The following is a 16,064-nucleotide window of genomic DNA, read 5'->3' as shown; positions in this document are numbered from 1 at the left end:
TTATACATCTAGATGAAATGCTACAGTATTTACCAAAAGTGAGACTCAAAACTTACGTGGTGTTCTTCCTTGCTTGGAACCTGAAGGTCTCAGGACAGAAAATGCATTATCTGATGGATTGTACAGAATATGTTGAATTAGCTAATGTAGGTTGTCTTTTGTGTGCAGTGATTGCCCTTCTGATTTCTTTTTCCCCAAATGCTAATTAATGTTTTTTTTTTTTTACCTTGAATGTTAGGTGTGTGTTCACCCCAATTATCTTGGGGCACATCTGCCTGGGAGAAGCTCACTGGTACAACTGGTGCTGAGGAAGGTGGTAAATTGTATTTGCTATGACAGTGGTACACAAAGGCTTTTAAGTTATACCTCAGTAATGATTGAAATTTTACTTTTGAAATAAACTTTTTTTTTTTTTTTTTTTTTTTTTAATACTTACTCTGCATTCTTCCTTGGTGTGTAGACGGTCTTGGGTCTTGATAGGGTCTCAGGACAGAGAATGTGTTCTCTAATTAATTATACAGAAAAAAAAATGTTGTATTACTTTGTGTTAGACTTTGACTCATTTGCAATGAATGTGTTTTTGATTTCCTCCATATAATCATTAATGCTCTTTAACCTTGAATGTTAGGTTGATGTTCATCTTGCTCATCTGCCTTGGAGAAGCTCACTGGTACATCTGGAGCTGAGAATGGTGGAATTGGTAAAGGTTGTATGAACTATAGTAATTTTACATGACATTTTCATTTTTATTCGCTGGTTTAATGAAGGTTTATTTATTATAGAGGCCTGCAACTTTCTAACATCAGGCAGAATATAAGTGCATGACTAAACATCTACAGTGCGTGCATCATTTTTATGCAAGTTGATATTCTGATCATATTTTTACTTCAAGCACATTTTACCAATCCAAACCACATTAGTCTTAACTACTTTTAATTTGTATATAATCATTTATAAGTAATATATAATTGTTACTGGCTGTGTGAACAGGACATTTTGAGACTCACACCTGAAAGTAAATGCAGTTGTCAATCTCAAAAACTGACCATGTGAACGTGGCCAGAGATTTAACTCACACTGGAAAGTCAAAAACTATTAAATGCCCATAAAAAAGATGCAATACTAGAAATTGCACAATTAAGGCGTGATCATTGGACAGCGAAATGCTCATTGACTTGCATAATGATTGTGCACGCACTGTATGTTAACTGTTTATTTTGTGATCAGAAACTTGACCCACCCAGTCATGGAGTCAGCCTCACTTTTGAGTTGGCATAAATGCTGTGTGGTTACAGCCTTTGCATGTGGTTACAGTATTCATGTAGAGCCAGTTACCTTGACAGTTGGGGAGAGTCTCAAAATAGCCCTGCTGTGGCTCTTCCACAGTCTTTTGGTGGTGATTAGCAAGTGCTGTTGAAAGAATTGGTATGTGATGTCTGCCTCCATCAAAACAAATTCCCTTTCGTATGGGAACTCGCATTGTCAAAATACACTTTAGCATTCCCCCAAAGTGTCTTCGGACGCAGTGCAAGTTCCGCTCCTCTGAACCATGGTTATATGCATAACCTGAGACCATTTCTTTGTACTACACAAAGCCTTACTAAAGAGCCGTTGCCTCTAATTAGCAATCAAATGTTTGATATGCTTTATGTTTAGCATGTAAAACCTTGAGTTATAAATGTAATGATTGTAGTTCTGTCCAAACTGTTAAAATGACAAAAGAATTGGGTGAATCTGAAAAAGCAAAACAGTTTTGTAAAGCAACAATTCACAAGAGTCTGTGCAATACATTCATTTTGCTTTGGGTAAGGAGCATCCTTGGGCATGACACAAAATGCTTAAAACTATCAGAAATATCAGTTTTATAAATTTAAACTCACAATTGCTGAAAGATTTCCCTGCTCTACTTGGTGTGAGCAAAGGTCGGACAACAGGACCTGGAGAAAGAAAAAAAAAAGAACTCAGCAGTTATACACACTTGCGTCTAGCAATCATTTAACCAGATTCATTAGTTTACTAGATTCAATGTATTTTTACCTTTTGTCTTTAAGTGTTTTGGGGGTGCTGGAGCTTTTGGTGCTGGTGGAACTTTTGGTGCAGGTGGAACTTTTTCTCTATTAATTTTTTTCTTTTTGTGGGGGGTATCATGAGGCTCATCATCTGATGAGTATATTTTCCTTCTGAGAGCAAAGTCACGGTATTACATTATTTTACAAAGCGGGATTAGTTGGGTAATAACATTGCCCTGTTTGTCAACTGAAAGAAAACTTTGACAACTTACTTGTGAATTCTTTTTCCAGGAATCTCAGATTCGGAAATGTCAGAAGTGTAGCATGCCTTTTTCCATTTTTTGGAAATATTGTCAAAAGATGCTAAAAGAAACAAAGTATCTTAACTCATTTCAAGAAATCATTAGGCCATGGGATGTCTTGTATTAGTGATTTCGTTTTAAGTGATGTTTTAATAATGTTTATTTACAGTGTAGTAGGGCTGGGCGATATATCGCATGCGATTGTCACGCGCATTTCGTCAGTAAAGCCGGTTCCCTGATTACCGCGAAATCGCCATCACCTGCTTTCAAATGGAGCGGCATTTAATAGAAGGAACCGTAGATCACTGATAAGCCACGCAATATCGCGTTCATTATCGAAGGCGATTCATCTGCGATATGAATGCAATATTGCGTATCTTGTCAGTGAACTACGGTTCTGTCTATTAAATGCCGCTCCATTTGAAAGCAGGTGATGGAGATTTAGCGGTAATCAGGGAACCGGCTTTACTGACGAAATGTGCGTGACAATCTCATGCGATATATCGCCCAGCCCTACAGTGTAGTTTAACTTACCTGATTCGTGCAGAATTCTGGCCTGATGTTTTGTCCACCCTTTATCTGGCTGTGGTGCCTCCATCATCCTGACACTCTTCAGCAAACGGTCCAAGTCTTTGAATGGAGGCCACCACGATTGGCCATCTGAGTACCAGGACTTTGCTACAGGTCCAGTTGTCCCTTCTCCCACAAACTCCACTATCAGGTACATGTTTTTTTTTGTTTGTTTTTTTTGGTGTTTTTTTGTTTAAACTGCAACAACCTAGAGCCCCATAATGTTTAACGACATTCATTAAATATCAGTTGTTCATACGCATGATTCAGATATACAAAATACCAAATATATATACCAATACCATATAACAAAACAAAAAACTCATACATTCAAAAGGAAAAAGAATAATTATTGTGTGTGTAAAAGAGGAATTGAAACAAAATAACGGTCGTAAGGAACTAAGAAAGCTTTCCCCTCAATGTTCTCCAGCTTGCAGAAATTGGTTGTTCTTGAGAGGTCATCAACTCGATGAATACCAAGTGCCGAGGATGGAAGGGGATAGTCAAAAAAAAGTTCATGATTGTTGAAGGTACTGTAGGCCACATAAATTTCATCCCTCACTGAAATTATATTTTGCAGCTTTGAAACTTTACCGCCAATGTAAACAAAACTGTTAGCCTGGTCCAGTTTCAGAGTGTAAGAGCATGTTTTTATTTCTTTGTACTGTGAAGCTCCATGAAAAGATTCGGGTAGAGGGCCAGCTGTATGTAGTTTTCTGAGCAGCTGTGGGTTGTTTTTCTCTTTTTCTTTGCTGCACCTTTGCATTTCAGAGAACCTTCTTACAATCTGACTCAGTGGACATGTAGGTTTCCGCAGAAGTCTCTTCAGCTTGTGCAGGTGGTCCTCGTACTTGAAAGCGCTGAAGTTGTCAAGGACGCCGTGGTCCTTTGCATCTTCTGCAAGATGTACAAGACAGTGAACATTGTAGGACAGGAATTTGGGGCCGTATAGCTGTCCAAAGTGTGTGACAAATAGTCGCAGAATATCATTGGCATAGTCAATGTGATCTCCAATTAGGCTGTTATTGCTCAAGATGAAAATTCCAACAAAAAACAGCAGAAAGTTTTTGTACACCTCTGTGGTGAGTAGATCTTTTAGCATAACCGGGCCTGTGTACAATAAAAATTGTCTAAATTCAGTCGCTTTCCATCGATCTATTTCCCTCAGTGCCCTTGGTTTGCGTGCAAATTCCATGGGCACATTTTTCTGGGCACCAACCAATCTTTCTGTCAGAACAGAGACTTGGAATCCTGACAGCCTGGATGTGAGGGGACCCAGCCGAAGCCACAAGAGGAGAAGCCGCCTCATGACTCCAAGGCACACAAGGTGCATGTAATCAAGGGGAAATCCAGAGACCATGTCCAGTGAGGTTTCTTCCAGAGGTGAGGTGCCATGGTGGTGATCCGAATCGGTTTTATTTCTGAAACTCTCATCATTTCTAAGAGGCATGTCATTTCTGGGGAAGGTCATTCTATTCTCCAGGTAAACACCATCCTGAATGCACTTTTCGCACCCATGGTAGCCTGTGTGTCCTTTGACCTTTTTTAGAAATGCACGTGCAGGTGCGTCACAAACCATCGAGGTAATCTTTAGTGTTAACTTAACTCCCTCAAATTCAAAACCATTACCCAATTCTTTTATTTCACAGATAAAGTCTTGGAGATACTCATCCAGTGAGCTAGGTTTACCAGCACCACAAAATAAACCTATTGTCACCGGTTCCTCCTGCACCAAGTTTTGAACAGTTCCGAGAATAGGCCAGAATTGAGTTGCTGAACTCTTATAGAGAGGCAGACCATCAATGTTCACTTGGAGCTCCAAATTGCTCATGTTTCTCAGAATGTCCATGTTCTTGTAGAGTACCCCTGAAATAGATTGAAGAAGGCCAAAATGATAGTACTGGCCACCAGCCTTGTTCTGTATTTCAGATCTGTTGGAACGCACTGTTCCTAATAGTGTCCTGGCATCTTTTGGCAGATTCAAATCATGCTCACGGAGGATATGCAGTAATGAATTTAGTGCCACATGTGTTATTTTATGTTCTGTTGCCCAGGTTGCCAAGTCATCATCCAGGGAATTTGGATGCAGTTCAGACTCTGTGTCTGAGTCTGTGTTAGATTCACTACTATATAAAGCATGTGCCATGGTGCCGCATTCAGGCTCATCGATTTGGGACAGACAATCCATAAATTCGACATCATCATAATCAACGGTGCTGCTTGTGTCACTTTGCATGCTACCATACTCCTCCCTCCATGATGGTGATGATACTGCTTGCATTGACTGCAGTTGTTTGTCCACCTTCTCTTTGGCTTTTCTTCGCAATGTCCAGTACGATTGTTTTTTGCAAGCCATGGTGCTGAGACATTCACAAAACAAAGTACATTGTACTAACCTGCTAAATGCAGTGGTTCTCAACACCAGTTCTGGAAGCCCCTTGCATTGCACATTTTGGATGTCTCCATTAGTACATATGATTCAACTCCTATAATAGAAGCTCTAAACAGCACGATAGATGAGAGAGACATCCATAATGTGTAATTTTGTGGGTCCCCAAGATCGGAATTGAGAACCAATGGCTTAATGCATTAAAGTCAATGAGTGCATATGAGCACATAACTTGTTTTTGACAGTGTATACTGTGGCTACTGTCGTTGAGTGAGTGCTGTTGACTGTAGAGAACTTTCTGTAGTTGGGGAAAAAACATAACATTAACTGTCAGTTTTGTCGTTTTATGTATTGAACCTAAATGTGTGCCTAGAAATTGTATACAAAAGTTTATTAAACCTGTGTGTGGTCACTACTTTTTAGATGTTTATTAATCCATTCAATTCAACTAGTTACTTTGTGACTAAATTTTAAGTCTAGGACAAGGTTGTCAGGTTTATCTCTACTTTTAACTAGTTGATGAATGTTGGTTGAGGGTTAAGAGAACTAAACTCTGAAGAATGGTTGGTAAAATGTCGTCATTGTAGTATTCTTTTGAATGTAAAAATATATTTTGATCTGCCAAATTTTATTTAATTTTATTGTCACGAGACAATGATTTTTAACGTAACAAGCTTTTAAGGACTTCTTTTTTTCTTTTTTATAAGTGCATTTAATTAAGCTTTTATAGTTATGTATGCAAAATCATTTAGTCTTTAGTCTTTTTAGGGCCCAAGCTCAAAATGTGCAGGGCCCAGTTGTTTTCATGTAATTTGTCATATCACCAGAGCATATGAACAATCACATTTGGTATATTTAATATTTGAAGAGTTTTATCAACTTACTTTGTAGTAGTTTTATTAATTTACTTTGTAAATAAAGTTGTGGCTCATGTAAATCATGGCCAAGGGACATTTTTGACCAGTGGGTAAAACATAAGTTTGAATCGAGTGCCATTATAAAAGTCTGCAGGTGTTTGTTGCATGAAAGTTAAATTAAAATTAAATGAAACAAAGTTAAAAATGATTAAAATTAACACTTTTTTTTTTTTTTTTTCTCCTCACAGTTGCCTAAAAATGTTATATAAAGTCATGGAGCTAAAATATTTGTAAATACGTCATGGAGTGGGGTGTGGTTTAATTTCTGGGAAGCACGTGCCAATCACTCTTTCACTTGATTAGAGACGAGGTGACTCGCATGCATGCTATGCAGCACACTTTGCAGGTTTCATTACAGGTAGGTAAAGTAAGTACATTCTGTTTCATGGCATTATTTTCTTGTATAGTAAATGTTTTCGTGGTTATGGTCGGGGGAACGGGGCCAGCACATCCACTGAAGCCGGAGTTTCAGCATTAGGTAACCATTTTAACTACGCATGGCATGAACTAACGTTAGTGCAAGGGTGACCAATCCTGTTCCGGAAGGCCCACTGATCTGCAAAGTTTAGTTCCAACCCAAATTAAATCTGAAACGGCTAATCAATGTATTTCTAGGCATAATAGAAACTTCCAGGCAGGTGTGGAGACCAGTTGAAGCTAAACTGCAGGACCGAGTTTGGACCCTCTGAACTTGTCTACATAATGATTATCACATGTTCATATTGTTTGTTTCGTTAGTTTAGTGTTTATTAAACTTAACCAGTGCAAGCCTTTGTCATCCAGGCTGCTGCTAAAGCTTGTTACGTTTCTCAGCGCTGATGGGCTAAACCAATCATAGTTATCGAAGCAGCTCAACGCTTCAAATTTCCCCGCCCCGCCCTGTGGTTGGATCATGTCGGTTAAATAGCGCTCATGTAAACAGGACACTGTCAGTCAGCCACCGCTGTTTTCTCGGGGAGATTCAGGACCGCTTACGGTTTTTCGGTGAGGTGGTTATTGAATTTGTAACTATTATGGTATTTAGTTGTATCTATTATATTGTTAATTTCAACATGTTATGTCAAAAGGCTAATTAATACTTACCAACAACTTGCTGACGACAAACGGCTTAAAGCCGACTTGACCAAATAAAACTTTAAATATGTAAAAAACGAACTGGCAATTAATAATAAATAGGAACGCTATATATACAAATGTTAGTATTTACAGATTACTGAGGTAAATTGCGAAAGAAATGTTGAGGGGTCAATAGGTCGAGTGTACTATAGTAAATCAACGGTCATCTGATACAAATGGCTTGTGGTCACGTGATTTATGAATGGCCGCGCGACGTGTCACTGAGCTGGATGCAGGAACCCCTATGGCACGTAATAAGCGTTTAGTAATGTTACTGTATTTATAAAGCTTATTAAATGTTTCTTCTCCACACATCCACTGGAGAATCATACTCGTATGATTTTTTTTTTTTTTGTGTGTGTTTATTTTTTAATGTTAATATATTATGTCATTAATATAATATATTGTTTATACCTTTGTTATAGGTGGTTGTTCACCCCATGCATTTTCTTTGCTCGTCTGTTTTGTATTTCGTATGTTATGTAATTTAGTAATTTTTCATGAGATTTTCATTTTCATGAGATTTTCATATTTAATGACTTGCTTAAAGTAGATTATTTTAAGGAGGTTCAACTTTCTGACATCAGGTCAAATATCTTATTTTTCCAGGCATTTCTGATTCTAATTTGTCATAAATGTAGCACGAATGTTGTTTATATGCTGATAGAAATTAAGTTCCTAAATTTCATTTATGAAAGCATTAAGCCATTGGAGGTCTTGTACTTGAAACTTTGCCATCTGTTTTATTAATGTTTTTTCTGCTTACCTGATTCAGAAATCTGGCCTGATGTTTGGCTGTGGTGCCTCCATCATCCTGACACTCTTCGGACTTTGAATGGAGGCCACCATTGGCCATTTGAGTACCATCGTTTTGCTACAGGTCCAGTTGTCTCTTCTCCCACAAACTACATTTTCATGTCCTATATATTTTTATTTTTAACTGCAACAACGATGATTGTATTTTATCCACCGATTTTCACCGTACAAGAGTAAACTGTTCAGGTGGTCCAAAAATTATAAAGTTGGTTGCTTGGCCAATTTTTTTTTTCTTTTTTTTTTTTTTTTTTTGAGTGATGACCTTTTGTATTGGTATTGCAAAACCATTAGATTTTTATTTTATTGTAACCACGCTGGCCGTGCTTGTCTCATGGCTCACAACAAATTGTGGCTATAGACATTTCTAGAAGCCTCAGTATCTCAGCTCAGTATGGTCCGAGCTCCATGAAACAAAAACTGATCTTTAGGGCACATTACAAGGTACATGTACATATTACGGGTGTAACGGTTCTCATTTAACAAAAATAAACCGTACCATTCTCCACTCGCGGTTCGGCACACATTCACACTGTGGTTAATCTCAGATCATTCTGACAGTGTATCTGTTATATGGTTTGAGTTCTGCTAACTTTTGTTCCTCACAGTTCATTAGTGTGTTGTGGTGGCAGTGGAAAGAGACAAGCCACTGATAGAACAATCTTCATCATAAAAATATCCTGTCTGGGAACATTCTGGCTTTATAACGTTTCAACAGCAATGGTGAAAAAACATGGACAAAACAGTCACTCTTTGTAAACTTTGTTTGATACGAGTGTTTGATTATTCAATTTCTGTATCTGAAAACTACTGTTAAGACCATAAAATCTGAAAAGCACTGCTTTGTTTATTTCATTTAATTTATATTTTTGCTTTATTTATTAGTGCTACTGCTTGTACTTTGATTATTTGTACTTTTCTTTTTATTTGACAGCAGTCTTTTCTTTTTTTAACATAGCACATACCGAAGCAGTGACTACGGTGACTCAACCATGATACAGACCAAAATGTGAGTAATTTGAACCATTACACCCCTTGTACATGTATAAATATTTTGCACCTTGTTTTTCCTTACACCATGTCTACACCAGACAGCAGCATTTCAAATGTGTCAGATAGCAAAAGCACTGTTAGGTTAATCAGACATGTCCTGTGCTTTATTCTCATTCATGCATGTTTTTTTATTGCTCTAACATGTCAGTAACTTTAAGTAGCTTTGGGTAACTTTTAAGTAGTAATCTTGGGTGTCTACCTTCCACCACCAAACTTCTTCCCACATGTAGACTATTGTATACATGAATGTTTTATTTTATTAGGGCTGCAACCATGGATTAATTTAATAATATTTTAAGTATATTTGAAAAGCAGGTTATCATTCCCAGTGTTCAAATTGAACGTGGTGTGATCATCTGTGATTCTATTGTAGCACATCCATGCTACCTCAGCTAAAGGTAAGGTGCGCTGTCACTGTTTTCCTGGTGCTCATGTTCTCGATGTTGCTGCGCAGGTATCCACGATCCTGAATGGTGACAAGAGCATCAGAGCTTTAGTGCTCGGGGGTGAACGACATCAGTCTGTGGCAGACGGAGGTTCTGAAGAGGGTCTTCAAGAGCCTGATCGCAACAGTATGCAGCACATCGCCTGCAACAAGGATCATCGTGTCCGGAAAGCTTCTGACATACTGACGAGAACATGAAAGGTTCAGTAGATTGTTTGCTTTAAATTAATGTTAATGTCTTGGTGTAATGAACAGAAGCTGCTCTTTGTAAATAATTAGAATCTTTTCTGGGAGCGACCTAGGCTCTTCCGTGCTGATGGGCCTTTATGGATGAGGAGAGGCTGATTAATTGTAGACATTTTAGAATAGCATTTTTATGACAGTCTTAGTTACTCAAGGAAGATCATTTAAAATCAAGCTAAAACATCACTCAGTAAGTCACAAAAATATTAAACAAAAATGAATAAAACAAGGTATGTGTTTTTGGTTTTAACGGGATAGTTCACCCAAAAATGAAAATTCTGTCACTCACTTACCTTCAACAACAACAACAACAACAAGGTAAGTAAATGACAGAATTTTCATGTTTGGGTGAACTATGCTCTTCTTCTGCGTCAGCGCTTTGTGAGTTTGAAAGAGCGCACAAACGGAGATCAGGGACACGTTCAAGTTCAAACCGCTGCGCAACATTTTGCTATGGTTTTCATGTTGAACAACATGTTTCTTGGAAACGGTGTGCAACGGGGTTTGATTTTTCCTCTTGATTGGTGGGTGTGTCAAATGTCAGCCCAATCAGCAGCAACATGTAAACCACGCGGTATTAAAGAGACAGCTCGCACAATGGGTCCAAGTAAAGTCTTTACAAATGTGTCCGCTGCAGCTCGGTATTCACAACAATTGAAGATATTAGAAGACATGTTTGTCATAGGATTTTTATAGTAAAAATATAGCATATCAGTCCTTCAAAAGGAACACAAAGAATGAAAGAAAAAAATTAAGATTTTTAGAAAAAGAAAACAAAGAATCCTGAAAGTATCACAGGTTATAAAATATTAAGCAGCTCAACTGTTTCCAACATTGATAATAAATTGGCATATCAGACTGATTTCTTAAGGATCATGTGACACTGAAGACTGGAGTAATGATGCTGAAAATTCAGCTTTGATCACAGGAATAAATTAAGTATATTAAAATAGAGAACCATAATTTTAATTTGTAATATTTCACAATATTTGTTTTTTTTCTGTATTTATTATGAAATGAATGCAGCCTTAATGAGCATAAGAAACTCTACCTAAAAGTTTGGAAACATTACCATTTTTAATTTTGAGTTTGTGTAGGTTAATCCTGAAAAAAAGTTATGAAAATACATTTTAAAATGTACATATATAATTTTTCTTTCTTTTTTTAAATCACTTTCCACAATTTAAGTGGAACACAATGCAGTTGAGTTGGGTTTTGATAGCCCTTTCTTTTGCTTTGTTGCGAGGCCATTCATTTTTTTGTAGGTCATGGTGAAACCATGCATCACTACACAGGAAAAAAAAGTTTACAGTTTCATGGAAGTTACACCTGTAGTTTGTGCAAAGCGCTGTGGGGTGTAGGAAAAATGTAGACAAACCTATGGAAATTATGAAAGATGGTAGCTTAAAAACACATTTAATATAAATATAAATTCAAAGCAAACTGCCATAGCTTCATAACAAAAAGTAATAATGCTGTCATTTTATTCTTTTACTTATCTAACACAGTTAATACAGTGGATCTCTAATGGCACGTTGGTTTGATTTATAGAATACTCACAGACTCCATGGTTTGTTGCTTCTCCACTAAAAGAACTTGATTCTACAGTTTTGTTTTTTGTTTTCCTTTTAGCGTGTGTGTGTGTGTGTGTGTGTGTGTGTGTGTTATATCTATTCCTTTCATACATGAGTGATGTGTCTGGGACTTTTTTATTTTCTTCTCCCCCTTCTAGTCTCTTTGATTCTGCCGCCTTGGGTGCACCAGCTGTGGAAACCTGACCTGGTGAGGACCCTCTTATCACACTTGCACAAGGTAATGAATTAAAGATACTGTTAGTCAGTGCATGGTTTTTGTTGGTGCTGTTGTTTTGTTTTGTTTTGTTAAAAAGATTATGAAAAATAAAGTTGATACATTTAATTTATGGAAGCATTAAGCCATGGGAGGTCATGTACTAGTGACTTAACCATTTGTTTTATTAATGTTTATTTACAGTGCATTTTATTCTGCTTGCCTGACTCATGCAGAATTCTGTCCTGTTGGCAAAATAGGCCATGGTAAAATCTAAATACTCGAAACACATTGAATCTCAGAGCTCGCTTAACATCCCGACGTGACCCGCTGCTGAGAGTGGCGTTTCGATAGAATATGTACTGCACACTTACAAAAAAAAAACAAAGTCATCGAATAGACTGACTTCCTGTTGTTAAATACTTTAGAAATTAAAAACTGCTATACTGTGAACCTTTAAAACATATACACCTAAAGAATCCTGCAGTCACTTTACTGTTTTCCCTGTATTTAGATTGCACAAAATAGTGATTGTGATATAAATGCAAATGATTTTTTATTTTTTTTTTTGTCAGGTTTTATGCATATGGTTGTTCTTTATGACCGTTTTTTTTCTAAAATTAGATTCTCTTTCTAAAGATTCTCTTTCCCCTCTCCCCAGAAATATTGCAATATATCGCCTTTCTTACAGTATCGCAATGTATCACAATATATTGGATCGTGGCGCGTATTGCCAGATTCTTGGCAATACACAGCCCTACTGTCATTCATGCCCTCACAGCTCTGTTCTCCTTCACAGATACGTGCTGCACTCTTTATTGCCTTTCATGGGATTGCTCTCACGCTCCGTCCGGATGAGTTTTGATGAGAGCCCACGTTTGAGCTTTCTTCAGGACAGCCACTTCTATTCACATGAGCAGATGACAGCTCTCTACTGAGACAGAATTTTGAACTATCCGTTTCCCCAACCACTGTGTTCAAATTCCAAAAAAAAAGTAAAAAAATAAATGCTACAAATAAGAATATATCACGCCGTTGGGCCGAAACCTTGTATCTCTATATTTCGTCATTGTAACAGTTATGAGCTAATAAAATTAATGCTATTGGTCATCTGTTAAAGTTTGGAGTCAGAGATCTCTGCTTGTTTGCAGTGCAAGGGTAAAATAAAGAACTGAGGTTTGCGTAAGTGCAGGCTTTTCCTTACTCAAGAAAAACTGTCCATTTATAGCTAGTGTTTTTTTGTATTTGAAGAGCCGAGAATAATCTTTGTCTTTGCCATCTAGTTGAAGCATACGGTTTTAAATATCCTTTGTTGTAGCGCTTGATCATATCATGAGGTTTTGATCATGAGATTTCAACAATGAAACCGAGTGCCCATAAGCTACAATAAACTTTATCATCTATGTTGATGAAAACGTAATGGGATGTCTCAGATGCTGTTCCCGTGACGGATTACATACCTGGCTCATGGTAGCTAACAAAAACAGGGAGGCCACACTCAACTCAAGTTGACTCAAAAATATTTATTTAAAGAAGAAACACATAATAAACTAACAAACAAAAATAACAATTCAATATTAAAATGCTCACCAGCTTCACGCAATTGATCTTTCGTGAGACCTTCCAATTTTTTTCCTCCATCGGCGCCGCTAAAAAACTCGTAACTTATCCATTATAAACTATTTGATTTCAACAAGTAGAGTTAGAAATTAATGAAAACGATCGAATCACCCCATTTTCTTTTTGGTTTTTGGTTCATAGGATAGTGGCAGAGGTTGAAGTGCAAGATGAAACTTTTTTATTATTATTATTATCATTATCATTATTATTAGAAAAAGAGTAGGTTTACATAGATTTGCCTCGTAAAATTAACAAAACAAACTCAAACCCTAACCTCTTTAATGTGCCCACATGCAGCTCAGCTGCCACCACCAGCAGTCTACCCGCGTCCGACAAACACAAACTGGTGCTGGAGAGAGATCAAGTCCAAATGAAGCAGGAACCCAAGCGCAGATCCAACGATCTCTAGAAAGACAGATCCTTTTATCAGTCCACTCATTATAGGCAACCTGTTACACCTGTTACTTGACTCCACCCTGCAAAACAAAGACAAACACAGACACAACAGAATCTAGAACGCCACCTAAAGGCGACCAGGTTCCGTTTCGGGAACAGATGTTACCCTTATCCGTAACAGATAATATACCTTTCATTCACTGGTCAAAACCTTGTAACTCCATTTGAGCTTGATTTTCATAAAATGATAATATTGTGGCACATGCAAGTGTTTGACCATAGCTATATAAAGCCACAACAGTGTTAAATTAAATATGAGGTATCTGTCTGACAGCGACAATATGTAAATTCACTTTTAAGCCGGGCACACATTTAACAACTAGCTATAACATTCTAAGACTGTGCTCAACACACAGCGATTGTTTCCTGCTCCTGAAGCAGATTTATATACTTTCACATGGAATTTGAACACCGACTGTAATCACAGACTGAACGCAACTGGCTCTGACTGGACGCGTTTGAGCGCGATCAGTCATATCAATTTACGTTCATAATCGGCCTTACAATCATTAGGTGTGTCCCCGGCTTTATTAGGGCTGCACGATTTGGAGAAAAAATGTAATTGCAAATTTTTTTTTTTTTTTCCCCCTCTTTTCCCTCTCCTGGTTAAAATTTAGATTTTTATAAAACAAATTGAAAAAAGTTAACATTACCAGGCTTGTTTTGCTTGTTTGTAGGGCTGCACAATTTGGCCTGAAATTTTGTGCTAATATATTAACTTTTTTATTTATTATCATTATTGCTAAATAAAAATATTAAACCTTATAAGAAATATTACTGTTGTAATAACTTTCATTATTAAAGTATTTAGCATTAGTATTTAATTATAAATATAACTATAATAATTAGAAAATATTTAAAATTATTGTATGTTGTGCATGTTGCTGCCTTGTACATGGTGTTCAATGCCCAATATTGTTTGTGAGAAATAAGTATTTTAACCCACAGTAAACTTGTCCATTTCCTTATAAAATGCTCTAACATCTTTTTCTATTTCTTTTCTCCACCAAACAGCTTTGGAGATGGTTCAGCCTAGATGCACAGATCTACCACTGGTCCGGCTTCATTCCCACATCTGGCACCAAAGATTCATTAAGTGCAGTCCATAACCAGTGTCTGCACCTTGTCCATTGCAAATGTTATGGATTGTTCTTTTAGAGCTCATTATAATCTTTATTTGCATAGATGCAAACTCCTCACCTTTCAGTGAGAACTCACCTTTTTGAGATCAAAATAGGTCACCAATGGGATTTGTATAGATCCAATGATCTTACAATGGTACTTGTGAACTTATTAGGGTAAATAAAGAACTGGTTGTTTCAGTAAGTACTGTACAGTGTTTTCTTTACTCTTTACTTTAAAATTACTATGTCTATAATGGGTAATGTTTTATGTATTTGAGGTCTGAGATGTGGCAAACAGCATTGCCATCTAATCAGCCAATATTGTCTTTAAATATCCTGCATAGCACTTTGTCTTTTATAACATGAGATTTGAACCAAATGTTGATTTTGGTAAAATGCTGCAACAATTAAATTTTTTTTTTTCATGAAAAATTATAGTTTTGGACATATAGGGTAATAAAGAATAACTACAAATGAGCATGTAAAGCAAATAAAAAAAACTTTTTTCCCCCCCTTACCTGTTTGCATCCCTGTTATTTGAGACTGGTATTATGTAGAGGCTGTTGTGAGTAAAGTTCACCCCCTTGTGAAACAGTTTCCCTTATTTGTGAGAATATTTTACCTTAATGCTCTCAGGAGTTCCTACATTAAAGTGTCTTTTTATTATTACTATTTTTTTTTATTATTGAAATATTGCTTTAGTGTTCATTCAACTTTGGGACATAATCAACTCTGGGAAGTTAGTATCATTAATTCTGTAAAGTGCTTGGAATCAAATGAATATTTGTATAGCGTGTTTCCTCCAAAGGCTGCTTTCTCATTCCTCAAACATCAAAAAGGGTCACCTTTGGCTTGCTCATTGGAGTTTGTAAGCATCATTATTTGGAACAAAATATGAAAATGGCTCGGTGTTACACTATTTCAGTGCATGGCAGAGAGTCGAAGAACCACCTGACACAAAGCCATGGATCACCCCCTTATACAGAGCATGGTAGGCTATGAGGGGTCAAATTCATGCTTTCTGCATAACGAAATTATGTGAACCACAATAAGCAGGCAGAATTACAGTTAGCTTGAAACGAGCTTTACGCTGGCAATTTTTTTTGCATGTATTTTTTTTATTATTATTATGAGGGATCAAACAAAGGGATAGATGAACAAACTGTTGTACATTATGGGTTAGAGCTTGTATTTTTATTAGTATTTTAATTTATATATT

At 36.9% G+C, this 16,064-nt stretch overlaps 1 long non-coding RNA gene across 1 annotated transcript; it reads left to right on the top strand.

Annotated features, from left to right (window-relative positions):
• The first annotated feature begins 322 nt into the window (after positions 1–322).
• Positions 323–15,313, top strand: LOC137007748 (uncharacterized). Its single transcript, XR_010892653.1, has 10 exons — positions 323–706; positions 2,859–3,032; positions 3,312–3,411; positions 4,121–4,264; positions 6,376–6,545; positions 8,079–8,183; positions 9,075–9,125; positions 9,624–9,815; positions 11,590–11,669; positions 14,736–15,313. It is a non-coding gene; the product is annotated as an uncharacterized lncRNA (long non-coding RNA).
• The last annotated feature ends 751 nt before the right edge of the window (positions 15,314–16,064 follow it).

This window comes from Chanodichthys erythropterus, chromosome 3 (assembly GCF_024489055.1).
Source record: "Chanodichthys erythropterus isolate Z2021 chromosome 3, ASM2448905v1, whole genome shotgun sequence".
Lineage (NCBI taxonomy): Eukaryota > Metazoa > Chordata > Actinopteri > Cypriniformes > Xenocyprididae > Chanodichthys > Chanodichthys erythropterus.
This window is presented reverse-complemented; position numbering and strand designations above follow the sequence as displayed.